Source organism: Hemicordylus capensis, chromosome 3 (genome assembly GCF_027244095.1).
Source record: "Hemicordylus capensis ecotype Gifberg chromosome 3, rHemCap1.1.pri, whole genome shotgun sequence".
Classification (NCBI taxonomy): domain Eukaryota; kingdom Metazoa; phylum Chordata; class Lepidosauria; order Squamata; family Cordylidae; genus Hemicordylus; species Hemicordylus capensis.
In genome coordinates this window covers 148,113,874-148,140,391 of record NC_069659.1, presented here as the reverse complement: position 1 = coordinate 148,140,391, position 26,518 = coordinate 148,113,874, and the positions used below count along the sequence as shown (strand labels likewise).

Here is a 26,518-nt window from a genome sequence, read left to right as displayed (position 1 = left end):
TAGTATCCTACTGGCCGGTTCGATAAATGAAATTTTAGACCATTACCAAATGTTGATCAACTATTGCAGACCCCCCTCACTATTGAGAGGCGACCAGGACCCCTATCCTATAACAGATCCAGACCATAGTTTGACCATGAGTGTGTACTAGCTAAGAAACAGCTGCTAAACAACTTAGTCTTTTCAGAGTAGGATCCCCATCAACATCCTTTCAATCGGTGATGGCCCTCTCAATCGGTCATGTCCTGGAGAAATAATCAGAAAGAAATCTGATTTGCCATAAGAAAAAAATAGCAATGAAAGAGTCTTGGCAGATGCTGATACAGGCCTCTAAGCTGAAAAAATCATCTAGATTTTGTTCACTAATCAGAGGGAGAATAAGCCCCAGAACAATCCAAGCCCATTAACAGATCCCACCTGGTATTTGGAAAACCAATTTTCATGCCCATTTCATGGCTGCTAACTTGAAAAAGAGGCACCTTTTAACGTGGTGATTGTCTTTATTTAGCAGGGAGAGAATAACTGGCCCTATCCATTCTCAGCACAGTACCTCTAGTGACTGTTGCTGGTGTCTAACTTATGTTTCTTTTTAGATTGTGAGCCCTTTGGGGACAGGGATCTATCTTATTTATTATTTCTCTGTGTAAACCGCCCTAAGCTATATTTGGAAGGGCGGTATAGAAATCAATCAAACAAACAAACAAACAAACAACATATTCAGGTACAGCACACACAGGACTGAACCACCAAGCCTAATACTGACATGCTCTGAAGCCCACCTTCCATTTTGTGAATACAGATAGCATTTGTTTGCAGAGATTCTCCATTTGTTTACAGATACTCCCTGTGATTAAGAATGCTGGGCACCCAGCATTCCTAATTACATTGTTTGTATCCATGGAGAGCAGGGTGTGTGGTGAAAAAGTATGTTGGTACAGGGGTTAAAGCTTGCTGACATGCTCCTGTTGGCATTGTAACTGTGCAGCGTACACAGTTACATAAGGCCTGAAGAGGGCTGTGGACACATCATCTTCAGTGTGTGTTACTCCCAGGCGTTTATTCACATTCATATTTTTGGTCATTTTGCTTCAGTGAACATTCTTGAAAAAATACATTATTATTTTGTCAGGCCACTCACAAAATAATCTCAAAGTAAAAAGGACTGGAAATAACAGTTGATGGGGAGAGTTGTTGTCCTCCCCCCCACCTTTTAATGTGGATAAATAGTCAATAATCTTTTTCATAGTGCTAATATCTCTTCAAGCATCCACTAGCAGTTTAGAAAAGAAATGGATTCAGTGAACTGAAGAATTGTTCACACCTTTCATACTGCACCATCTGGATCTTTTACACAGAATAGCAGGGAATGCAAAATATGAGGCCATTTTTCTCTAAATACTGTGCAGAGCACATATGCTAGATAGAGGGTGGGGGGAGGCTCCAGTACCTAAGTTGCTTGTTTTGTACCACCTGCTACTTGGAGAGAGAAAAACACAGAAGACTGCATCAAAGTACTTGTAATAAAAGGAAGAATTCCCATCAAGGGAGGGGATGAAGGCAAGACAGAAAGGCAAAGGCATGAGTGGTCTCTCACAACAGAGGATTCCCCCTGTTGATCAGAGTAATGAGATGTCTGACCTGAATGATTTTGTTTTGAGAGTATCACCAATCTCACCTGCTCCAGACTATTGTTATGAGCCTTCTGTGTTCTGGTTGATTTCCGTTTAGTTTCTCCTTTGGTCAGAACTAGGGGAGTGGAAGACAGGCTGAATCTCCAAGTTCAAGGCCCACTCTGGGCTCCAGTTCCGACATGAGTGTTGGAGATGGAGTTACAGTGCATCGACCTTTGCTGCAATTATCCTAATGACCACTAGGTCATTAGTGGTCATTAGGAATAGAGACAGCGGGTAAGGGTCTCCCTATCTGTCCCTACTCTATAACCCCTGATCTGACTCTTCAGCACTTCCGGTACTGAGTCACAATCTTAAAGCATAGATGTTAACACACATCTCTCTCTCTTTACCTATTCATTATGTAGTCCTTTAGATTAGGATTAGGTCTTTCTTATCCAGGTGTACTTAATCAATAAATACTTAGTATTTAACTCTCCAAGAATCTCCATGTGTTTTCTCTAAATAGCTGCAACAACTCAGCCATCCTCTGCTACCTACTCTGTAACTGGAATGTGTGCTCTCTTCCCTAGTGCTCTACTGTTTACCTACTGGGGGTAAAATTAACAACCCCCCACAATGAGGAAGTCCAACTCAACTGTTGTTGGCAAGGTTTTGGTGATATAACCTCTGTTATCCATGCCTTGGTTACTTCAACACACTGTACATGGTTTGGTTTTGACCTTTAAAGCCCTGCATGGCTTGTGACTGGGGAACCTGTCAGATTGCGTTCACCCATATGCATCTTCAGGGTCTTCAAATCCTCACTGCAGCCCCTACTCTTGGTCCCACAGCTTTGGTTGGCGAGCAGAGACAGGGCCTTCTCAGTAGTGGCCCCATCTTTGGAATGTCCTCCCGGACTGGAATTTTTAAAAGAACCTGAAAATTGTCCTTTTTAGAAAAGCATTTTAAAATTGGTTTTAACTGGGTTTCCAGTTTTAAGCAGTTTTAGTCCTGCTTATCATTTTATCTTGCTGCCAGGTTGTTTTTCTGCTTGTTTTACTATGATATCTTGTTTTATTGTAAGCCTCCTAAAGCTGTAGGGGTAGGATAGAAATATTTTATTTTAAATAAATAAATTAGAAGTTTCACAAAACAAGCTAGAAAGAGCTGCCTGAGGAAAAGAAACATTGTGCAGCAGTTCTTGTAGGGTGAAAGGCAGCTGGAGAAATGTCATACAGGAAAATCCTTTATTATGTGTGGTATGGAGAAGGTAAAGAGAGATAAATTTATCTCCCCCCTCATAACACTAGAACTTGGGAGTCATCCAATTAAATTAACTGGCAGTTGATTCAGGACAGACAGAATACAGTACTTCTTCACACAACACATAGCTTCGTCCCTTTCTCGAGAATGCAGATCTGGCCACAGTCACCTATGCCTTAGTTATGTCAAGGTTGGATTACTGTAATGTGCTCTACATGGGGCTGCCCTTGAAGAATATCCGGAAACTGCAGCTAGTGAAAAATGCGGCAGCTAGGGTTTTATCTGATGTGGAAACACATCACACCCATTTTGAAAGAGCTGCACTGACTACCAGTTTGTTTCCGGGTTCAATTCAAGGTGCTGGTTTTGACCTTTAAAGCCCTCAACGGTTTGGGCCCGGGATACCTGAGGGACCGCCTGCTCCCAAGGGTTGCTGCCCACTTGACGAGGTCATCTGAGGGGGTTCTGCTCCGGGTGCCAACAATGAGGGAGGCTCGGTTGTCATGCACACGGGACAGGGCCTTCTCTGTTGCTCCCCCAGACTCTGGAATGCTCTCCCGGTGGCTATTCACTCCTCTGTCTCCATCACAGCTTTTAGAAAAAGTGTAAAATCTTGGCTTTTCCCCAGGCATTTATTTGATTCTCTGCTGCTGCTCTTTATAGTCTGTACTGCTTTTATGCCTTTGTTTTAAATTTTTAATCAGATTTGTTTAATATTTTTTTCACTTAATATTTTAATTGTGTCTTTTTTACCATCTTGTGTTTAAATTTTTTTTGCTGTAAAGCGCCTTGGGATTGCTTTAATGAAAGGCGGTATATAAATTTAACAATAAATAAATAAAATAGCGGATTTGTAGAATTTGCATTCATCAGATCTGGTGTTGGTATCAAGAGCTACTTGTCCTAAGGTGCTCTCCAGCCCTCCTCCCCTCCCGTTCCTCCCCCCACACAGAGCCGCAGCGGGCGGCCAAGACGGGCCCCGCCGCTGCCATTTTTCCTCTCCCCTGTCTGCCTGCCGCCACGGCTTTTCTCTCCCCGCGCCCGCAGCCGCCTTTCTCTCCCCCCGCCCCGTAGCTGCCTTTCTCTCCCCGCTTCTCCGCCGGCCAGCCGGCCACCACTGGCACTTTCCTCCATCCTCTCCTCCTCAGTCTTCACTTCAGAACTCTCGCAGCATGTCCCGAGAGTTCTGCTGCCAAATCCTGGGCACGCATGGTCCCAAGAGAATTAAATATATAGATTAAAGAACAAACAATTCCCCCTGCCTTGAGAAAAGTAAAATATGCATGTTATATTTGGGTTTAAAAATCTATAATATGGAAGGTATTATCATGGCAAGCCATGTCTGTTGTAGCAGTTAATCTCCAAAAGATATATGGAAGTTGGATCTTTTCTGTCTTCTTCCACCTTATACAAAGTACCCAGCATAGTTTACAATTCTAATGCATTTACCATTTCAATAGTAAAGTTAATTAAGAGCTTGGATACAAAAGTGCACTTGTTCATGTTTTCATGTCACCAATATTATGGTTCCTCATTATTTCCAGCAGTCCCCCAACCAAGCTAATTATGCCTAGAACAATACAATGCTGGCACTTTTTCACACATCTGAGGAGAAGCAGAGTACCATTCTAGAAACCTCCTCTTTTTCCTGACAAGTATCCCTGCTTAACAATTCTTAATAATTGCTTTTAGTGATAGCTATGATCTCCTAAACCTAATTATCCCAGAATAACAATGGTTGCTTTTATTCATCAATGGTGCTGAATATCATTTTTAAAAATGTAATTCAGTTTCCATTTTGGTCCATAGGTTTGCTTTCATTAACCCCCTCAGGCCATCCATGGGAGAACAGGCCATATTTGAAATATAGCAGGGTGCTAAAGATCTTGTATTTGAGAAGTTACAATTTAAAAAAAAAAATCTTCTGCATCATAATTGTGGGGGAAAGTGACTGGATTAAGGGGTTGAGACTCATCGGGAGGGGCAAATGGAATCCAATCAAAATTCAAATTGGCTTAGAACTGAGCTGACATATTTCCTGATTTGTGGGGGAGGGGCAGGAAATAGCTAGGCATATTTCTAAATAAATCCAATTTGAACCAGGGGGGAAATAAGCTTATCCATCACTAATTTTAGCATATTCTACAGGAATATTTATAGTGTTACATACAAGCTGAAATAGACACCCATACCTAGATGAGAGGAATAAACATAGAGTTCTAAAAATGGCACACAAGGAGAGTCCTGAGGATTTAATTTTATTTCATGTTACTTTTAGGATCTGTATCCCACTAGCATGGGCCATCAGGCTCTCAGGGTACTCCACAACAAAATATACAATGATCTTAAAAATTCAGTTTAAAATTTAAAAATTGATATCACTGAAAAAATTTTTAAAAAACCAATTCATTTGAAAATAGCAGCCATTTTAAAACAGCAATAGACAAAATATACCTCACTTTCCAAATGCTGATTGAAATATGTTAGAGATGTCAGCAAAGTTTTCCAACCTCAAACCTAAAAATGCACTTTAGAGGCTCAAAGAGCTCTCCTCAAAAGGAAGGCCAAGCACCACAAGACCCAAAGCTCACTTTTGAGTTCAAATTTTGAAAAATCACTGTTCTCTCCCTGCCAGCTCTGTAACCCTTAAAACATACTTGCTACTTTAGCAGTGAAACAGCAGCAGCTGAGTGACAGTAGCAGTGAGTGAAGAGGGAAAGTTTGTTCCTTTCTCCATTGCCCTGAGTTCATCAAGAATTAAGTTCCCTACTCCCTCTGTTGACCCGATCCACTGGCTCCTCAATACCTCAGGAAGAAAGGTGCAGTGGCAGTTTTTATCTGGTGCGGCTCAGGAGTTCATAGCGGCCATGACAACTATGGGCCTATCCCAATTCGTTTCAGGACCAACTCTTGTTGCCAGCCACACACTCGATTTGGTCTTTTGTTTAGATCAGGGGGGTGTTCCATGGTGGGTGATCCTTTGGTTTCCCCATTATCATAGATGGACCACTATCTGGTTAAGGTTGGTTTCACAGTCACAATCCACCCCTGCATGGGTGGTGTACCTATTAGGATGGTCTGCCTGAAAAGGCTGCTGGATCCAGTAGGATTCCAAAGCATCTTGGAGGATTTTAGTGTTGGTACTGCCAGTGATCCTGTTGATGCCCTGGTGGGAACCTGGAATAGGGTATTCACCAGAGCAGTAGACATGATCGCTTCTAAGTGTCCCTTCTGACCTGCTTTAAAAGTGGTTTACAGAGGAGCTATGGGGGCTGAAGCAGCAAGGTAGGTGACTAGAACACAAATGGAGGATAACTCTGCTTGAATCTGACAAGACATAGCATAGAGTCCATTTGAAGGTTTACGCGGTGGCAATGCGTGCAGCAAAAAAAATATTCCATTCTGCACACATTGTGCCTGCAGGTTCACGTTCAGCAGAGCTATCCTGGGTTGTGAGGAGTTTAATTTATGCTCCTTCTGTTTTGAATCAGTCCCCGGAGACTGTGTTCTGCTGTAATGCTTTTAATGGGTTCTTTGCAGAGAAAATATCTTGTATTCAGGCCGACTTGGACTCCACTATTTCTGCAAAGTCTATTAAGGAGGTGTCCAGCAATCCCTCTTGCAGTATTAGATTGAATCAGTTTCAATCTCTGACTCCTGAGGATGTGGATAAGCCTACCACATGTTCTTTGGATCCTTGCCCAACTTGGCTGCTTCTGTCTAGCAGGGAAATTTTTACGGGAAGCCTAGTTAGTATTATTAATGCATCGCTGAGAGAGGGTAGGATGCCTCCTTGTTTGAAGGACGCAATGGTTAGACTGCTTCTTAAAAAGCTTCCATGGACCTCTTAGTGATGGATAGTTATCAGCCAGTCTTCAATCTCCCATGGTTGGGCAAACTGATTGAGAGAGTGGTGATTGAGAGAGTGGTGATTGAGAGAGTGGTGGCACTGCTTTGCAGAGAGAGAGGCACTGCTTTTAAATGATTTCACTCCTATCTCTCAGGTAGATTCCAGATGGTGTAGCTTGGTGACAGTTTCTCTTTGAAACAGGAGCTATTATATGGGGTCCCTTAGGGCTCCATTCTATCACTAATACTCTTTAATATCTACATGAAACCGCTGGGTGAGGTCATGAGGAGATTTGGTGCAAAGTGTTATCAGTATGGTGATGACACCCAAATCTATTTCTCCTTATCATCATCATCATCATCATCATGAAATTAATTAATTAATTCATTAGTTAATTCATTCCCTAAATGCCTGCCTACAGGCAGTAATGGGTGGGATGAGAGGTAACAAATTGAAACTGAATTCAAGCAAGATGGAGGTGCTCATTGTAGGGGGTTGGAACTTGAAGGATGAGTTACATCTTCCTGTACTGGTTGGGATGCCACTCCCCCAGAAGGAACAGGTATGCAGCTTGGGACGGGAGTACTATGGAGGCTATGGCCAGGAGCACTTTCCATTAGCTTCGGCTGATTCAACAGCTGTATTCATCCCTTGAAGATCACAAAACAGTGGTGCACCAGCTGGTAGCCTCCAGGCTTGACTACTGTAATGCACTCTACATGGGGCTGCCTTTGTACATAGTTTGGAAACTTCAGCTAGTCCAAAATGCAGCAGCCAGACTGGTCTCTGGGGTAACCTAGAGAGACCACATTATGCCTGTTCTCGATCAGTTGCACTGGCCGCTGATATGTTTCCGGGCAAAATACAATATGCTGGTTATTATCTTTAAAACCCTGAATGGCTTGTGTCCAGGTTACCATAAAGAGTGCCTTCTTCTGTATTATCTCCACCACATGTTAAGGTCATCAGGAGAGGTCCATCTGTCCAGTGCATCTAGTTGAAACTCAGAGGCGGGCCTTCTCTGTCACTGCTCCTTGCCTGTGGAATACACTCCCGACAGAAATTTTTCATTTGAGATCATTGTTGGCCTTCAAGAGAGTCTTTAAGATTTATCTGTTTGGCCTGTCCAGGGTTTTGTAATTGTTTTGAATGTTTTAAAATTGTTTTAAAATTTGTTTTTAGTTGATTGTTTAAATGACTGTTAGTTTTTTGGTTGGTTGTTATAGGTCCAGAACCTCTGATGGGGTGGTATAAAAATGTAATTAATAATAATAATAATAATAATAATAATAATAATAATAATAATAATAATAATAAATAAATAATATCACCCAACAGCTGATGCACGTTGTTCCTGATCCACCAAGGACCTTGTGTATTAGGACAATAGAGGCAGAAGAGGGGAGGGAACTCTCCACACCATTGTTTTACTCCTGGCATGCTGCACACAAGAGCAATGGGGAACAAAAAGGAAGAACTTCCCTCTCTCTACCACAACTGTTCATGCCGCTAGGGCAGGCCTGCACAACATATGGTCCATGGGGTGGATCCAACCCATGAGGCCCTTTTTCTTGGCCTGCAGAGCCATTTCCCTCCCAGTTCAGCCGTTATTTGTTTACCTGAGGTACACACTGCGGCTGCTCTTCCTCTGAAGGGTCTCACCATCCATCCACCCCTGCAGCCACCCAAATCCCATGGGCCGGCAACAGGAGCAGCAGTAGTGCGCTGCTGCTGTGGGAGCAGAGGCACCACCACTCACCTCTTCCTGGCTCCTGAGCCCTCCACATGGCTCATATTCTACCTGTTTGCTTGCCCCCCAGCTCCCAATTAAATTACATTGTTAATTTAATAATCAATGCCTTAAAGACTGTCTTCGGCCCCCACATGCCAAGTCACCGTTGGTTTCAGCCCTTCTTGGCATTTGAGTTGTGCACCCCTGCACTAGAGGGATGAATAAAGGAGGGTTTAAAGAGCTTAAGGTAATATATTTTAGGGGTTGGGGAGCAGAATCGATTTGGAGAGGGATGGGAACATCTTTCCTATCCTCATATACATTGTAGCCTTTTATGACATGAAATCACTTAGTGTAATAGCCTACAAATATATAATGTGGAAGCCCTACTTACATTGTGAAATTATTAGCACACTGTATGTTAAACTGAATACAATCACCCTGTTCCAGTGAGGGAGATCTCCCATGAAGCTGAAGTAGATAGAGATGTACATCCATGCCATGATGTTCATGCAGGTGCTAATGAATTGGCTGAATGTATCTTCTGAGGATGGAGATGTACCCATCCCCATCCACCAGTTGTTTTCAGTCAATAGCTAATACTGTGTATGAGTAATAACTTAGAAACCAGGAAGACAACAGAAATCCATTCGTTCAAAAGGCAGAAGCCAACAGCTTATTATCTTAGGCAAGCAAATGTGAGGAATGTTTAATCTGGGGACATTATACGTTTTAGTTCTTAAATTAGAGCACTACTAAAATATTGGAAAATATGTTGAACTTAAAAGCATACTGGGTGTAGTGATGGATGTCACTGTCAAAGAGAAAACTGAATACGCACAGAACTTTGGAAAAATTCATGTAATACACTGTTGCATTTCATTATCTGTCAATCAAACAAAAATTCTATGACTGCAACTCTACTATTTTACAAATATGACAGAGTTGAAATCATTTCATCTACTGTAAATTAAAAAGTGTGTGTGTGTGTATGTGTGTATATATACACATATATTCCCACACCGGGGGGTGGGGGTGGGTGGGATTAAAGCCAAACTACTGACAAATAGTAAAATATCCTGCACTAATGTGCAAGTTTCACATTTGCTGATGAGTATTTTTCACAGCAATCATTCAATGCAAACCATACTCTTTTTAAATTCATGGTTATTCATTAACTCCAACTTTATTTAAGAGAATTTGTGCTTATCCCATTTTAGAGGTGGGGCATCTGGAAAAACATTATCTAGGCTGCACATAAGAAAATGTGAGATTTTGGGATCTCTAGGGTATGGTCAACACAAGCTGATCTGTTTTCTGTCAAACATGTCAAAGAAAGGAGAGACAAAATAATGCTTTCCCCCACTTAAAGGCTGTAGCTGTTAAAGAATAGCAATCCAAGTACATCAGCTTCTTCCCACCCTTGTAAGAATGTTTCTCATGCCCAGTTATATATAGGTTATCAAAACAATTCTGTAAAGGCTAGAACAGAAAGATTTACCAGTTGGCTGTTTTTTAAAAGAGAGAAGTAAAAGCTCTCAGCAAGTGTTTTTGTTAAACTGCCAGATAAAATGGGAGGAGCATTCAAAGTTCCAACATTCCTTATTTAAACCTCATTTGTAAGCTCATCTACTTTTTGTAGAAACATGTTTGATCTTTATGAAAAGTATTTCAGCACACCCAGGAGAGGAATTTTCCCATCTCTGTCCCAGTCTGATCTGAACTCTGATTTTTTTTTTTTTTTTTAAATGTAGACTCTTCATCCAAGAACAGTCAACACTGAACTTGCCTTGGAAAGCTTATAGGTTTTATGTTATGATTCCCACTCTTTGGAACCTCTGTTCATTTACAAGATTTTATCCTTTAAAGAGAATGTTTTGAATTCAGGGGGAAAACAATTCAGTATGTTAATATGGCTTAGGAGCATGATGCTGCATATAATTATTTTTGAATTATGTTTATAGTTAGCATGGAAAAATGATTTTCTCCAAATTGCCACTTGGAATTTATTTCAATAAATCTGATTATTTAAGGAAATACTGATTGCTGAGTGGCTTTTTCCCCTACAAGGAAATTGCTCAACAGGTTGATAAAAGATAGTGAACTGGTGCAGTGATGTCCCAGATTAACTCTAGCGATGCTTCTTACCAAAAAGTCAGACTGAAAGCCAAACTAGCTGTGACGTTAATCATGTAATTGGTTCTTGAGTTTGTTTATAACAGTAGCTAAGATGGCCAACAAGGACTGGGACCACAGTACGCAGGAAGGAAAAGTATAATCCTTTCCCTTCATACCATGGTCCTGCCAAAAATGATCCCTGCATCTGCTATTTGACTTGGAAGGGAAGCTGGTACTTGACTCCCATGAGACTTTTACACACAGCAGGCATTACCACGAGTTTACTGGGAGGCTTTACTGCGAACCAAATAGTGGATTTTTTTTTTAACCCCAGATATAAATCAGGCTACACTCTAACGCTCAGTGAAAAACGTGAATTGTGTGTGAACTGCTCCCAATAACTCACCCCCTCCATTCCAGAGGAGGAGATGCAAGTTAAAGGCCTTTAAAAGCCCCATGTGAAAAACTTCATGGAAGTAGTTCCTCTCATATGGCAGTCATGGGGAACATTTTAATCAGAACTGCAGCACCAAGGAAAAGGTTTTAACACCTTTCCCCCTCAGTGGCATAGCCACCATAGAACAAGGGAGGACAAATGCCTCTGGGCTGCCTGCCAAGGCTGGGCTGCCTCTGGGCACCCCCCTTGCAACCCCCAGTACTGCTGCAGCTGCTGATTCCTCCTCTGTCAGTGGGTGCCGCTCCCCCTTGCTGACACTAAGCTCTGCTTCTGCCCTCTTTTACCACTGCACATGCATGGATGTGGGACCCATCCAACTGACTAGCACTGTCTTTGTTTGGATGATGGCGTGCTTTTTCTCTTCCTCATGCATGAGGGAATGGGTGTGTGGAAACTAAAGTCTGCTTCACAACCTAGCCTTCTACCCTGATCTGCAAATACTTATTCTATAAATCTCTTATCAGATCAGATTAATGTAGTATATGAAATGCACCTCCACCCATTCAGTGCATCTCCCCAATTCAATGCTTCCACATGCTGGGAAAAGCGACATATGTTGAAATTGTGGCTGTTATGTAACTGCTAAAGGCACAGAGCTTCTTTCTGACAAACAGGACCAAACATACTTCATAAATGTTTCTAGAAATCACTTGATAAGTGTCTCTAGAAATCACTGTGCTGCAGTCCCCTAAAAGTTTTCAAGAGGATTGCAACCCCTCTTATTATTATTTTTAATAAACAGCTGCTGACTCTTAAGAGCAGAAAAATCAAACTGAATTCCCCGAGGATTTTCAGTAAGGTACCTGCATGTATAGAAGATATGAAAAGGTACAATTCTGTGTTCATAAATTATTTGGTTTCCCCCCTTTTTAAACAATTGCAGTTAATAGCTTTATGCGTTTGCCCAACTGGAGTCCTCCAGGAGTGAAAAACTTCAATTAATCAAGAAAAATTTACAGAATCTAAAACACAAATACTTCCAAATAGGAGTCTGGAAGAATCCAATCAAAGTTAGGCACTTTCAAGTCAAACTGATTTGCATCTTGGAATTCCAAACTTGACTGGCTTCCTTCAGGGTTCTCTCAACCCCCCACTTTACCTCAGTAATGTAATGGAACCTGCCATCCCTTCACACTATACCTCTTGGCACGTGGTGACAGACTCACAGAGACAGTTTCTGGAGGCATTCCTGCCAGGGTTTTGTGTGCATGTGGATTCTAGTGTTTCATTCAGGGCTGCATGTCTTTGGCCCTCAGCTACTGTTGGACTACAAATCTCATCATCCCAAGTTACAGCAGCCAACAGTCAGGAGTGATGTTAGTTGTATTCTGTCAGGGTCAGAGTCCCAGGATTCCTAGTCTGAAGAAGCAGGGATATCCTCAGATGATGAGACCTAGCTGGAAAAGCCCATGGAGATCACCCCAGTACCCTCAGAACCAGTAACCCCTGCTCCCAGGACCACTGTAGAAAACCCCTTGTGTTGCCCATACAGGGGGCTCCAGGGATGATGCACTCATTCCAGCATCTAACCCCTCAATAGAGACCTCAAGACCACCAGACCCCGCTGCGGTCCCAACTACCATAATTCCACCCGAAGATGAGGCCTACCCCATAAGCCCCAAGGAAGCATCAGACACAGGGGGGCACCTGAGTATGCACTTCAACCCACCAACACACCAGGGGTTCCCTCTGAGCCCAAAACATGGAGCTCTTGCTCTTCTGTAATGTTATGCCAGCCCTCTCTAGTACCTTGGCTCAACTACACTTCCTGATTCCAGAGAATTGGCAGCAACCGCCAACATAGGCTGCACCCTTCGACCTGCTGAACCTGCCTGTGTCTCTTCTACTACCTGTTCCTTGGAGCTTGGTGAGGTCTTGCCACACGCAAATGACTCCAGGGTGGGATATAGTCCAACAGCTGAAAGGCCGAAGCTGTGCAGCCCAGGTTTAATCTAAACAATTTAAAAAGGCAGGACTCAGTAACAGAACGTACGAAACAGATTATTACACTATCAACATTAGTATCACTTGCTAAAAACTAGTGATGTGCACGGTCCGGAGAAGTCCGGACCGGCACCGAAGGGGGGCCTTGTTTTTAGGGCGGGGAGGGCTTGCTTAGCCCTCCCGCCTCCTTGCCCCCGCCAGCGCCCGTATTTTCTGGTATAGGGGTGCTGGAAACCAGCCGCCCCGCCGCCGCCGCCGCCGCGGCGAAAGAACTCCCAATGCCAGCCCTCCCTCCCTCCCAGCTAGCTGCCCGCCCGCCCTCCCGCCCGCTCGCTCACCGCTCACCAGATAGGAAACGAGAGGAGCTCCGGCACAGAGCTCCTCTCGTTTGGAAGGCCTCCGGCAGAATGGTGTTTTGCGCGCGCCGCAAAGCACGCCGTTCGCCGGAGGCCCGGTCTACCCGCCGGGAGAGGGCCGGGTAGATCGGGCCTCCGATCGCTGGGTAGACCGGGCCTCCAGCGATCGGAGCCCCGGTCTACCCGGCCCTCTCCCGGCGGGTAGACCGGGCCTCCGGCGAACAGCGTGCTTTGCGGCGCGCGCATGCGCGCGTGTGCAAAACACCATTCTGCCGGAGGCCTTCCAAACGAGAAGAGCTCTGTGCCAGAGCTCCTCTCGTTTCCTATCCGGTGAGCGGTGAGCGAGCGGGCGGGAGGGCGGGCAGCTAGCTGGGAGGGAGGGAGGGCTGGCATTGGGAGTTCTTTCGCCGCCGCCGCGGGGGGGGGCAGCTGGTTTCCAGCGCCCCTATACTAGAAAATACGGGCGCTGGCGGGGGCAAGGAGGCGGGAGGGCTAAGCAAGCCCTCCCGCCCTTAAGGGCATACCCCCCACCCGGACCCGAACCAGGCAGGGCTGGACCGGTCCAGCAGTTCGGCCATTCTTTGGAATGGCCGCCGGACCGGTTCGGGCACACCACTACTAAAAACAGACTTCTAGTCCCAGCCCATAGTTTCTTCTAGAAGCTGCTAATTTTATGCTACAGGGAAACTGGGAGGGAAAACTTCCATGCCTGAGGTTGGCCATTACTCAGGAAAACATAAAACAACCTCCAGCTAGATTTATGGGGCCATATCATGTTCAGAGGAAGAGTGCTTGTTAGCTGTGGCACTGAAAAAGGAATCCCACCCTCCTGTTCATACAGCACCCCAATGTGCAGGTTCTACATGGGGAGTGGGAATGCATACTCTTCAAGATTTCACAGGTGAAAAAAAGAGAGACAAGCTCATAACAGCCGTACTCTCATCTGGAGACTCACTGTCCAAGGGCCTCCTGTTTGAGAGGGCTGAAGGTTCTATTCCAGTGCTGCAAGCTCTATTCACTTATTCTGCAATAGCCTCTCTCACACAGTTTTGAAGGCCAAGGCAATGTACGTTCTTTTGGTTGAAGATATGCTAGAAAAGATAAAATTGTCCCATAATGCCACCAAGAGTTCAAAACAAGCCTAACCTGCATGTGAAATAGAAGGTGGTGATGCATGATGTGGCACCTTAGTATTCATGTGCATGCACCCATTTACGTTCATGTGCACTAAAGGCAAGATGTACCCACCTGCCACTCAGAGATGTAACTGCTAGAGACTCTGCAGAGGAATGACAATTCTTGCAGCTAACACTGACATAATGTTAACAAGACATATCCAAAATGCAAAAATCCGAACAATGATTTACCAGGGACACATTCCAAGCACAAGGACTCCTGGTAAAGAGAGACCATTGGGGCTGGGAGCAACCCATGCTCTTGCAGCCCTCACCCATGTGCAGAGAGTTTACTGTGAACAAGTTTACTGTGAACTAACTACACATACATTTGTATGTGGATCATAATATTATTTATCCGCCACAAAAAAGGGAGCATTGATGGATCACATAGTAGGTGGGATTCAATTTCCAAACAAAGGTGTATCTATCTAGGCCTCAGATCACACTAAACTTCTACAAGGGGGTAGTGTACAAACCAGGGGCATAACAAGGCTGGAGTGGGCCCGGAGACAAAATGTTAAAATGGGCCCCTCGCTGATACATACACACACTTCACAATATATAGTGTACTCACACTCACGTCCCCATTATGAATATGGTGGATATTTATATAGTTATATTTATAACTATATCATTATAAATATAACTATATTTATATAGTTATATAGTTAATTATATATAATAGGTCATTAATTCACATGGGGTTATTAAATCTCATGACTCCTCTCTGTTCCTTACAGATACATTTATACACATGCTACATGGAAGATGCTGAAAGGCATCATCTCATACTGCGCAGGAGATGGCAATGGTAAACCCCTCCTGTATTCTAAGACAACCACAAGGCTGTAATCGCTAAGAGTCGACATCGACTCAACGGCACACTTTACCTTTACATGTCCAGAACTGAGAGAGAGTACTTAATACTCATGAGATGGGATGCATGGTAATAACTTCCCGAACAAGTTGAAATGGGGAGGGGGGTGTTAGGGGACGTTGTGAGATGATATCTTGGAGCAGCTGCTGTATCCACAGCAATGGCTGTAGAATGATTTCAAATCAGGCTGTCAGCACTCCTCTTGTTTGAATTTGAAGGAGAGAATTGCACACTTGTTTTCAGCTGCAAGAAAATGAAGAGCAACTGCTCCATTCCTTTGTACAGCCCGATCCTGAACACTTCTACTCAGAAGCAAGCCCCACTGAGCCCCACCAGTTGCTTCTAGTAAACGTGCACAGGGTTGCAGCCATGCAGTCCCTGCCAGTGCTTGTTTACTCATAAGTAAGAAGTCCCTCTGGACTGAGTGCTTGTTGTTCCCAAGTAAGTGTGATTGAACTAAGATTGTTCCTGATCTCAGAGCAGCAGCAGGGAGAAAATATCTCCTTTCGCAGGAGCTACCCCCACAGACTTCCAACACTGGCCCCCGCCCCTTCCCTTCCGGCTGCTGCACACTCACCATCCAGCCAAGGCTGCATTCGGATGGAGGGGAGGGGGTCTGTCCTCACACAAGGTTTCTTGCCAGCTTCTCTAGAAAACTCCACTCCCTCGCTTTAACCCCGTCCCTCCACCCTCGCCATGGGGAAGAGCGCTCCCAGCTCAGAGTTGCTTCTGCAGACAAGGACTTTGCTGCATGCATGCCGCCTTTGCTCCGAACTTGGGGTTGGCTTTTCCACGGCACCGAAGCTCTGCGGGTGTTGGGGAGTCATGTGACTTGCCTCTGGGGGGCCCCTCGAGGCGTGGGGGGCCCCAGGCAGCCGCCTCCACTTGCCTAATGGTAGTTACGCACCTGGTACAAACTCAGTTAAGCACAAGGGCCTTAGGAAATAAGAGTCCTGCCGGATCAGCCCAGTGCCTCTGTGTGCATGCAGAAAGCATTCCAGCTGAAGGGAGCAAAGCACCAAAGGTCAAGTCAAAATTATAGGCCCCCGTTACTCACGATACACGCAAATAATATCGGATGCACACAGCAAACATGCACTCTCCACTACAGACCCAGTAATTCCAAATGCACAAGTTGTGTGCAGAAGTCACTCTTCTTTGGTGCCATCCCTCACTAATGCAGTATGTATGTAGGACAACAACTGCATGGATGGGACAATTGTGCAGGCCTTTCATGTTCGATCACTGCACTTTTCCCAGCCTCAGCCCTGCCAACCCCTTTTTACAAATTACAGGCACGGTACAGCTCATCACAGCAAGATTTGAGAGACATTTTGTTACCTGTTTGTATATGATTATTATTCACAGAGTACATCCAAGAGCCAATCTATCTAGATACAGCAGATATATCACAACCCAGGTTCTGCTTAAAAAAAAGAATATGGACAAACTATTACCTGGTTATGGTGCGCATGCATTTAATTGCTGTTAGCCATTTCCCTAGTAATTCTTCTTTTAGCAAGACATTATATAAGGTTACTACCCTTTGTGCAGAAATGTACTTGGTTAAAATGACTTTATTTCTGTTGTTCCCTAATTTTATTTAATGTGCTTTGCGTCCTGGGCTCAAGCACCAAGTTCAGAGCAAAGCTACATCTGTCAAAATCACTGAAACAAATTTGGCATCCAGAACATTCCAATTGTGCTTTCTTAACCATCTTTTCAAAACAAGGAGATTATCCACGTGTTTCCTTTCTAAAAATCCAGCATTTAGAAGAGAAGCAGATACTTCTCTTTATGTTTTAAAAATTACCTTCTTTGTATTGGGTTGTGCTATGCTCCTTCTGAGTTCTGTAAAGCTCTGCAGGGGTTAAAGGGTTGCAGCCTCTGATTGACAAGCTGAGGTAAAAAGCTGTGTTGCTGCTGGGGTTTGGAGGGAATGTATCAAAGTGATCTGATTGGTTGTCTCTGGGCAGAGTCAGAAGTTTATTTCTACACAGAGGAAGTGCAGGGAATTGTGTGCTGGCTATAGCCAGGCTTTGCAAGTTCCTATTTCCTCCTTTAGAGACTTGCATCTCAGCTGCTGAGTGTTAAACAAGTGAGAGTTGACCCATAGGACTTGCTGAGTAAGGTGACTTTCTGGAATTACCAGCATATTTCTTTCTGAGAGGGCTCCCATGCTTTTAACAGTTGAATGACATAAGGAAATTCAACAGATAACACTTCTCCCATCATTGCATCTCCAAGCCAGTCTTATCTGTTGAAAAGTCTTAGCGGCTGAATTTGCTTATGCAACCGTTAGACATATAGCACAGCATGGGGGGGGGGGGTGTTAGATGGCAGCACTGTAAAGGACCTAGCTGTAAACTCTGATTTACAATGAGGTTTAATTACTCGCTAGAAAAATGGCAGAAATTTTATTATACTTTTCATTAAAAGACAATAACCAGAGGCGTATCTAGGGAAAATAGCGCCTAGGGCAAGCACTGAAATTGCACCCCCTGTCCAAACATCTGACACCCATTTTTCAGATAACTTTACCATAATATCAGCTCAAAAATACAAGTCAAGCTCGTTAATCTTTTAATATTTCAAAAACTATTTAGCAGTGGACGTAGCCAGACCAAAAAATGCTGGAAAACTACGAATTTCAGTATGCTGGGGATCATGAAATACCCAAATACTCTGTGGAGGTATACTTGGAAAACTAAACAGAAGTGCCTGTCTAATTCTCTACTATGCATTGTAGCATCACTATTACATAAGTTTTAAAAATAAATGGAGAATTTGACTTTTCCCAGATACTCTGAAAATAAAGGATATGCAGAGTAAACTGTGTCACTGCTTGGAATATATTGTAGTATTTCAGAAAGTCAGTTCAAATGAGAGAAAGAGAGCAGGAAACTCCCAGTGCGCCTTAATACTAAGGATTTCACACTGATTCAAAGACAAACTCACCTTTAATATTATTGACATCACATTTAACTAACTTATCATAAGAAGCAAAGTAAGAGCAAATGAATACAATCCTAGCTCATAAGCTTCAGCTCAGTATTCACAAGCCCTGATTCTCTGTACATAGTGCCAATCTGAATATGTGTATAGTGACTTATATTAAATTTTTAAATTTTTTAACCTGTTGCCTCTATGGGGAGCTTCCTAAAGGCCGTGGGGGGTGTCTGCAAAGATTCCCCCTCCCCCGCTGGCCTCTAGGGCCTCACCGGGACCATTTGAGCATGTGCAGTGGCCATTTTTTAAAAAAAAATTTCAAAAAAATGGCATCTGGAAACAAAATGGCCACCATGCATGCTCATATGGCCTCTGCAAGACCTGGCATGGCCTAGGGCCTCACAGAGGCCATTTGAGCATATGCAGTGGCCATTTTGTTTTTGTTGGCCATTTATTTAAAAAATAATAATTTTTAAAAATGGCACCCCCCTTCAAGTGGCGCCCGGGGCACGTGCCCTGCCTGCCCCACCCTAGATACACCCTGACAATAACATTAAGGTTTATAAACCAGTAAAGTGTGCTGGTGAATCAGTGTCAACTCCTGGAGAGAAGAGGAGAGACAACATCTGCTCCTAGGAAGACCCCAGGGTGAGAGACTGGGTGCCTGCCTGTTTGCTTCTCCTGCTGCCCCCATCTGTTATCAGCCCCTCAGGACTGGCTGCTGTGCTGAGGTGAGGCCTTGCAGGATTGGGGCCCGGGGAGGAGGGTGACTTGGCAGTTTCCTGCATTCCATCTGCCTAGAGTTGCCTGCTGAGGGTATTATAGGGTTCTGCCAGTGGCAGCAGGCCTGCCACCGAAAGGGTCTCCACCGAAGGGGGGGACACCAAAGGGGGTCACCCCAGGGGACCAGGGATAGATCTGGGACTTCTGTTGGTGTACCGATCGCCCTGCTGCTCAACGGAGTCCCTAAATGAGGTGACAGACTTGGTCTCTGACTTGGTGTTGGAATCCCCCAGGCTTGTGGTGCTGGGGGACATCAATGTTCACTTTGGGACTGATTTGTCCAGGGTGGCTCATGAGTTCATAGCGGCCATGACGACTATGGGCCTATCCCAATTGGTCTCGGGGCCGACACACATTGCTGGTCACACACTTGATTTGGTCTTTCACTCTGATCAGGGTGGTGTTCCGTGGGTGGGGAATCCTGTCATGTCCCCATTGTCATGGACGGACCACCAGCTGGTTAAGGTTGGACTTGCAATCACTTCCTACCTTTGCAGGTGCGAGGGACCTATTAGGATGGTCCACCCGAGAAGGTTATTGGATCCAACAGGATTTCAAGAAGCCTGGGAGGGATTTAGTGTTGGCTCTGCTGGTGAACCTGTTGATGCCCTGCTGGAAAATTGGAACAGCAAACTCACTGGGGCAGTAGACATGATTGCTCCTAAGCATCCTCTCTGACCCGCTTCAAAACTGGCTCCTTGGTATATGGAAGAGCTACGGGGGCTGAAGTGGCGAGGTAGACGATTGGCGCGCAAGCGGAGAAAGACTCAGCTTGAATCCAAAAGATTGCAACATAGGGCTCATTTGAAGACCTATGCTCAGGTGATACATGCAGCAAAGAAGCGATTCTTTTCTGCCCGTATTGCATCCGCAAGTTCACATCTGGCAGGGTTGTCCAGGGTTGTGAGAGGGCTAGTATGTGCCCCTCCTCCCTTGAATCAGAATCTGGAATCATCGATTACCCACTGTGATGTGTTTAATGAATTCTTTGTGGAAAAATTCTTTTGTATTTGGGCCGACTTAAGACTCTGTCTCCACAATTACTTCAGTGTCTGATGTGGAGGAATCCAGTGACTCCTCTTGTGTGGTTAGGTTGGATCAGTTCCACTTTGTGACTCCTGAGGATGTGGACAAGCTGATTGGTATGGTGCAACCTACCACCTGTTCTCTTGACCCTTGCCCGACATGGCTTATACTGTCTGGCAGGGTGGTTGTTGTAGAAGGCCTGGTAGAAATTATAAATACATCTCTGAGGGAAGGTAGGATGCCTCCTAGTCTTAAGGAGGCAGACCGCTTCTAAAGAAGCCTACCTTGGATCCCTCAGAGCTGAGTAACTACAGGCCTGTCTCCAACCTTCCGTGGTTGAGCAAGGTAATTGAGAGGGTGGTGGCCTCCCAGCTCCAGACAGTCTTGGAGAAAACTGATTCTCTAGACCCATTTCAAACTGGCTTCCGGGCTGGCTATGGGTTAGAGACCCTTGGTCGGCCTGATGGATGATCTTCAACTGGGAATTGACAGAGGAAGTGTGACTCTGTTGGTCCCAGGCTTGTCTCTGGGCAGGGGCGTAGCAAGGTTGTTGTGGGCCCAGAGATAAGATTTTAAAATGCCCTTGTTGTGTTTTAAATTTCTTTTTTCTGTTTTTAACTAATGTTTTAATGTTGTTTTTATAAAAATATGTTAAATGAATAATAAATAACATAACATTCAAAGAAGCTCTCTGAATGTCTTGACCAAGATGATACCTTCCGTCAAAAATGTTTTTCTCTACCTGCAGCTAAAAAATATGCTTGGTATTATTCTTGCCAAAGTCCCTCTAACTTTAAATGCATTCTGACTTTTATTCAGTGAGAAATCTGATACTCGCTATGAGTAAACATGGCATGTAAGTTATAGGGCAACTGAAATTTGTAAACCCAAATTGAATTTCTCTGCTCAACACAACTCCTAGTAACCACTCTGAACCAAGCACAAATCCTAATAAGAACTCTGAACCAATCTGTTTGCGTTAGGGAAGTTTGTACACTGGAAACAGCCAGAAACTCATGAGCTTATACTGAGTGACTTGCATACTGAGATAGCCCTACAGCAGAGAGTGGGAGTAGTGTTCCCTCTAACAGGGATTCCCAAATGTTGTTGACTACAACTCCCATCATTCCCAGCCAAAGGCCACTGCAGCTTGGGATGCTAGGAGCTGTAGTGAACAACATCTGGGAATCCCTGTTAGAGGGAACAGTGATTGGGAGTTATTTTGAAAGGATCAGACTGGACAACAGCCCTCACAATTTCAGCAGTGGTAAACTCTGGAGCTGCAGTCTCATTTCTAAAGGAAGTCAAAAGAAAGGCATTTTCATGTCCCCTAAGTTATTCTCCTTGCAATGTCATCATGCATATCAGAATGCTTCCTGAGGTGTCCATGACAAATTAGGAGGGATGACATGCAAAACAAAAATGCACTTTCAGGATCTTGGCACATGCCTGACAATACAACACGCACATTCTAATTTTCATCAGAGCACATTCAAAAGTAAAAGCATATGATAAAAACTTGGAGAAACTGACAGCTATGCTATTTGCTATACTATGTATATTATACAAGGTGTATACCTGTCAGAGATAAGAAATCAATACCCAATGCAATCAAGGAGAAATCTAAGAAGCAGCATCACTGAGCTCTGTTAGTACGACCAGAAACAAATTATCTGCAATCAAAAGTGATCAAGCTCATGAGCAAAGAAAAAAAGATTTTAATGGCTCTGGTTGTGCAGGTGGATTTACTGAAATCCCCAATGCTTTCAGACACTGAATGATCTATCACCCAGAGCTAGGCAGACTGCTGAAGCAGAGTATTTTCCTGATGATGACCCAGATAACCCCCCTACAAAAAAACCCACCCACTCTTCAGCATAAGAAAGGGCACTCAGTCCCCATCGTCAGAAACATGGTTTCTCAGACTATGGGAAAGCATGGGAATCCCATTCCTGGAGGACTTCCCAGACTTAGCAATACCTGACAGATGGAACTCTGCTGAGTCCATTGTTGATTCACTTTGCAAATCTAGACATTAAAGTAAAAAGCAGCACCAAGATTTCCAGACAAATCACTGAAAACAACACACATAGTATAGTACTTTCAAAATCTTCCATTGCTCTTTTTAGGAGCTCACAATCCAAAGCAAATACAAAATGACCAGAAAGTGCTGGAGAGTGCTGTCATTATTCATACACTGTTGGCACATTAACATCTGATGACTATGAAAATAAGATTTTTGTACCCTAGATGGACAAGGAATTACAACTTGCCAAGAGAGTGGACTCTCTGTGCCATGCATATTTTGGATAGTTTGGAAGACTCAATCCAGCTGTGCACAGAAAATCATCAGGACAAACAGATCAGTAGATTAACCTCGTTCATGACTCACTGAACAAGCAGGAGTTTTTCTATCCTCTTTCCATGGTTGTAGCTGCCTCAGGCTGAGCAAATAAAGTTAACCTGGCAAAGCTACTGGAGTGTGTAATATAATGGGTTCAAAAGCTCAGTGGCCCAAGTCTTGCTATTGTCTTCCTCCTGATTACAATTATTTAAAATATTTGTACATTGCTTTTCTAAAAACACTTTATATAAAGCAGCTTACATTTAAAAAGAACATAGGAAGCAGAAATACAACCTAAACAGGTAGGTCTTAAAGGCCCATTTAAATGTCATGAATGTAGGGGCCTATGGTGTGATCTATTCTCACCACTGTTCTTTTACCCCTGTAACTGAATACTCCAACCTTCCCTTTACTATATGAACCAATATGGGGACCAACCAAAGTTACAATATACGTGTGTGTGTGTGTGTGTGTGTGTGTGTGTATTTTATTAGAAAAATACTCCTTAGGTCAGAACTAAACAATTTACAGATTGCAGAATAGATACTAAATTTATTTTATATGCTTTGAAATGTACTGTTCATAAGGGTAGGTGCAGACCTGCACTAAGTCACTCACTGAATTGAAACCTTTAGCCAAATTCCCCTAGACCAAAATTCCTCCCCTAGAGAACACTAACAAACTATGATGTTCTTCTAGCTTGTGAGGTCTCTGTCAGATATAGGTTGTCCCTTCTATGGACAGGCTCTTCTTTGCAGGTGTCTTATCAGTGCACACCTTGCTGACTTCAAAGTCCTACACCTATTCCTGGTGAGAAGCAATCTTATTTATTATTCGATTTTTGATTTTGATTTATTTTATTTTATTTTATTTATTTATTTTTATTTTTATTTTATTTTATTTATTTCTTGACGTGGATAAGGCCCTGTGGTGCTTTATCCATCTCCTTCTCATAATAATGTCTCACAATAATGTCTATAAGCGCCCTTTCTATTAATATGGATACTGGGGGGATCGACACCCCCTATTGGATTGCATGGGAAAATGAAAGTGCTATGAGTCAAAGAGACCCCACAAAATGTTGTTGTAAGACTGTAAGCATGCTTAATATCCCTAGCTGCTTAGACCAGAACCTGTTCTTTCCATGTTTTGTGGGAAAGGAGCATAAAGGCTGAATATGCAAGATCATTCCTAGATTCCTAGTGGAATAAATGGTCACTCTTACAACACTATGATAGTATTTTGTGAGGTCTCTTTCATCCCTAGTACCTTAAGTGCATAGTTCTTTCAGTTAACAACACACAGTCCAATAGAGGTTATCAATACCCCAATATCCATATTAGTGAAAAGAGCAATTTCACACAATATTAAGAGGGGTTGTGGATGAAACACCAAAGGGTCTTAACATATTTAAGATTGATCCTCACACAGAAGATAGAGAAGAATACCGAACACAAAGTTTCATGATTTTTAAACTTCTGAAATGGGATACACTCAACCCTAGTTTCCACCAAGGCTTAAAGCAGGCTCAGGCAGTTCAGAAAGACAGTGGCTGTCTCTCCCTCTACCCTGGAAGTTCCTTTGAAGACTGCCTCAAAAGACTATCTTTTTAAACAGCTTCTTCTTATATTTCCTTCCTTCTCTCTCTTCCTCCCCTCCTTCCTCCCTTCCATGCTCTCTCTCTCTCTTCTTCTCTTCCTATCTTAATTCCTCCCTCTCTTCCTCTTCCTTCCCTCTTTCTCTCTTCCTTCCTTCATCACTCACTTCCTTCCACCCCTTTATCTTGCCTTTAGTTTCATTCTTCTGTCAGCTCTCAGCTGCCTTACAACCCCCAGCTGCTTTTTCAGTCTCTTTAGACCAACAGTAACCTTTCCAGGGTGAGTGATAACAACTGTGCCGGGGCCCCTTTAACAATCGTAAATCCCCCACAAGCAACAAATTCAGTTCTTCTCCAGTTACAGTTTCTCTCTGTCTCTGATAGAGGGCCTAATCTTTGTAAATAGTACATAAGCAATGCACTTTAAACAAAATATGTTTCAAAGTTCACTCTGGAGTTTAACATAACAGAAGCTTTCCCACAGAGAATTCTTTTCTATAGGCGTTGATACTCCACACATACTGTTGGATCCTCAAGGGTAGGGAATTCCAGAGATGTCACTACAAAAAAGTCTGTGGAGGGGTTGTGGATCATGTCTGTCATGCTTTGGGTTCTGGTGCTACAAATGTCCAGTCTTTCTTGTTGGAAGATTACATGTTGGATCGATCCTGTTTGATCAATCCCTGACAGACGTCCGGGTAGACATCTTTGGACGTGTAGGAATGTCTGCATTTACCACATCAATAGTGTGTATGTCCAACTGTGGGAAACCAAAGCCAAGAACCTTGTGAGTGTCTTGGCTGTGATGCAACACTCTCTTTCATGGTTAAGGTAAAAAGGCAACCTGTCAGGCTTGGTAGTCATATGAAGATATTTCACAGATATTTACATACAGGAGGACCTTGTTATCTGCGGATTCATTATCTGCGGATGTGCCTATCCATGGTCAGGTAAAAGACACCCGACCTTGGCATACGAACCTCCCACTCTCCACGCCCCTAAAAACCATGTTGACCTCGTGTATCTGTGGGTTGGAGGTGGCTGGAATGACCACAGAGATTATTTCCGGCTCCCATATTGTTTCTCAGAGCCACAAAATGGCTCCCATTTTAAAAACAAAAAATTGTGATTTTCAGCCGATTTGGAGGCATTCTCGGAGTATAGCACAATGCAGGGGGGAAAGCAAAGCATGGTAAGGAGCTTCCCCCGCACCCCCCCCATTGGCCCCAAATCAGCATTTTTTCTCACTTTCCCGGCAACCAAGAACCTAACCAGGAACCAATTTCCCATTGACTCAATGCCTTGATATTCACGGTTTCCATATCATCCATTCATTCGATTTCTATACTGCCCTTCCAAAAATGGATCAGGGTCATTTACACAGAGAAATAATAAATAAATAAGATGTATCCCTGTCCCCATAGGGCTCACAATCTAAAAAGAAATATAAGATAGACATCAGCAGCAGTCATTGTGCTGGGGGTGAATAGGGCCAGTTACTCTCCCCCTGCTAAATAAAGAGAATCACCACGTTAAAAGGTGCCTCTTTGCCAAGTTAGCAGGGGTTGCACGGTACAAACACGGAATGGAATCCCCGTGAATATCAAGGTCCTCCTGTACTGGACTTTGAAGAGCTATACATACAAAGCTATACATCTCTTTGAAGAGCTATACATACAAACTGATCCGGTGCATGATTGTAAACCACCTAGACTACTGAATTGGTATAAACAGGAAAAAGAAATACAATGTTTATTCAGAAGTCCCATTTTGTTCCATGGAACTTACTTCCAAGCAAAATACGCATTGGAATCTCATCACTTTCAATTCATAGAAAGATTAGTTGTTGTTATATAGGACAAAATAAGCCTCTCAGCTCCATGAACGTGGCCAGAATGGATTTCTCCTCTTATAAGTAGCCGTCTATGGGCAAATAACCACGCAGTCAGGAAGCTGTTTCAACATGTTGATAGCTTCTCAGTCTGGAATTTGGGTCATGAGCACCATGTTGCAGCAGTTGGCTCCTTCTTTAGATTTTAGTTGGATCAGGATGGAGAAATCATGGATGCCAATTTGGAGAATCATTCCAGAGATTTTTAAAGCACATAGCAAGTTGATCAAGTGTTCTTGCAAGGGAAACTATTTCAGCTGTAAGTGTGTGGGGGGGAAACTATTTCAACTGTACTGTAAGTGTGGGAAAGCCTACTAATTTGGAAATGCAAATATAAGCAATCTGTAAAATATTAAATATTTTGGGTTATAATCATTTGTATATAAAGTACCTAGATTAAAAATTCACTTTTCTGTATGCTGCAGGATACTGAACTGTTTAAAAAACAGATTTTGCCATTCCCCCCACCACATTGACTTATTGGCTATCTTGGATATTGGGGTTGTATTTAAATACTTTGAAAAAAAGGTATCCTGGACC

General features: G+C 43.5%; 1 protein-coding gene across 8 annotated transcripts in view; it reads right to left on the bottom strand.

Annotated features, from left to right (window-relative positions):
* The window catches only part of NALCN (sodium leak channel, non-selective), a 378,362-nt gene that overhangs the window by 237,881 nt on the left and 113,963 nt on the right, over positions 1-26,518 (bottom strand). Inside the window, exon 1 of one of the 8 annotated variants that reach the window (XM_053305990.1) lies at positions 17,202-17,328. The exons of 6 other annotated variants lie outside the window; for them this stretch is intronic. The gene's annotated coding sequence lies outside the window, so the exon portion shown is untranslated. Of the gene's footprint in view, positions 1-16,729; positions 16,751-17,201; positions 17,329-26,518 lie in introns of those variants that run through there. One more of the 8 variants, XM_053305994.1, reaches the window with a different exon arrangement.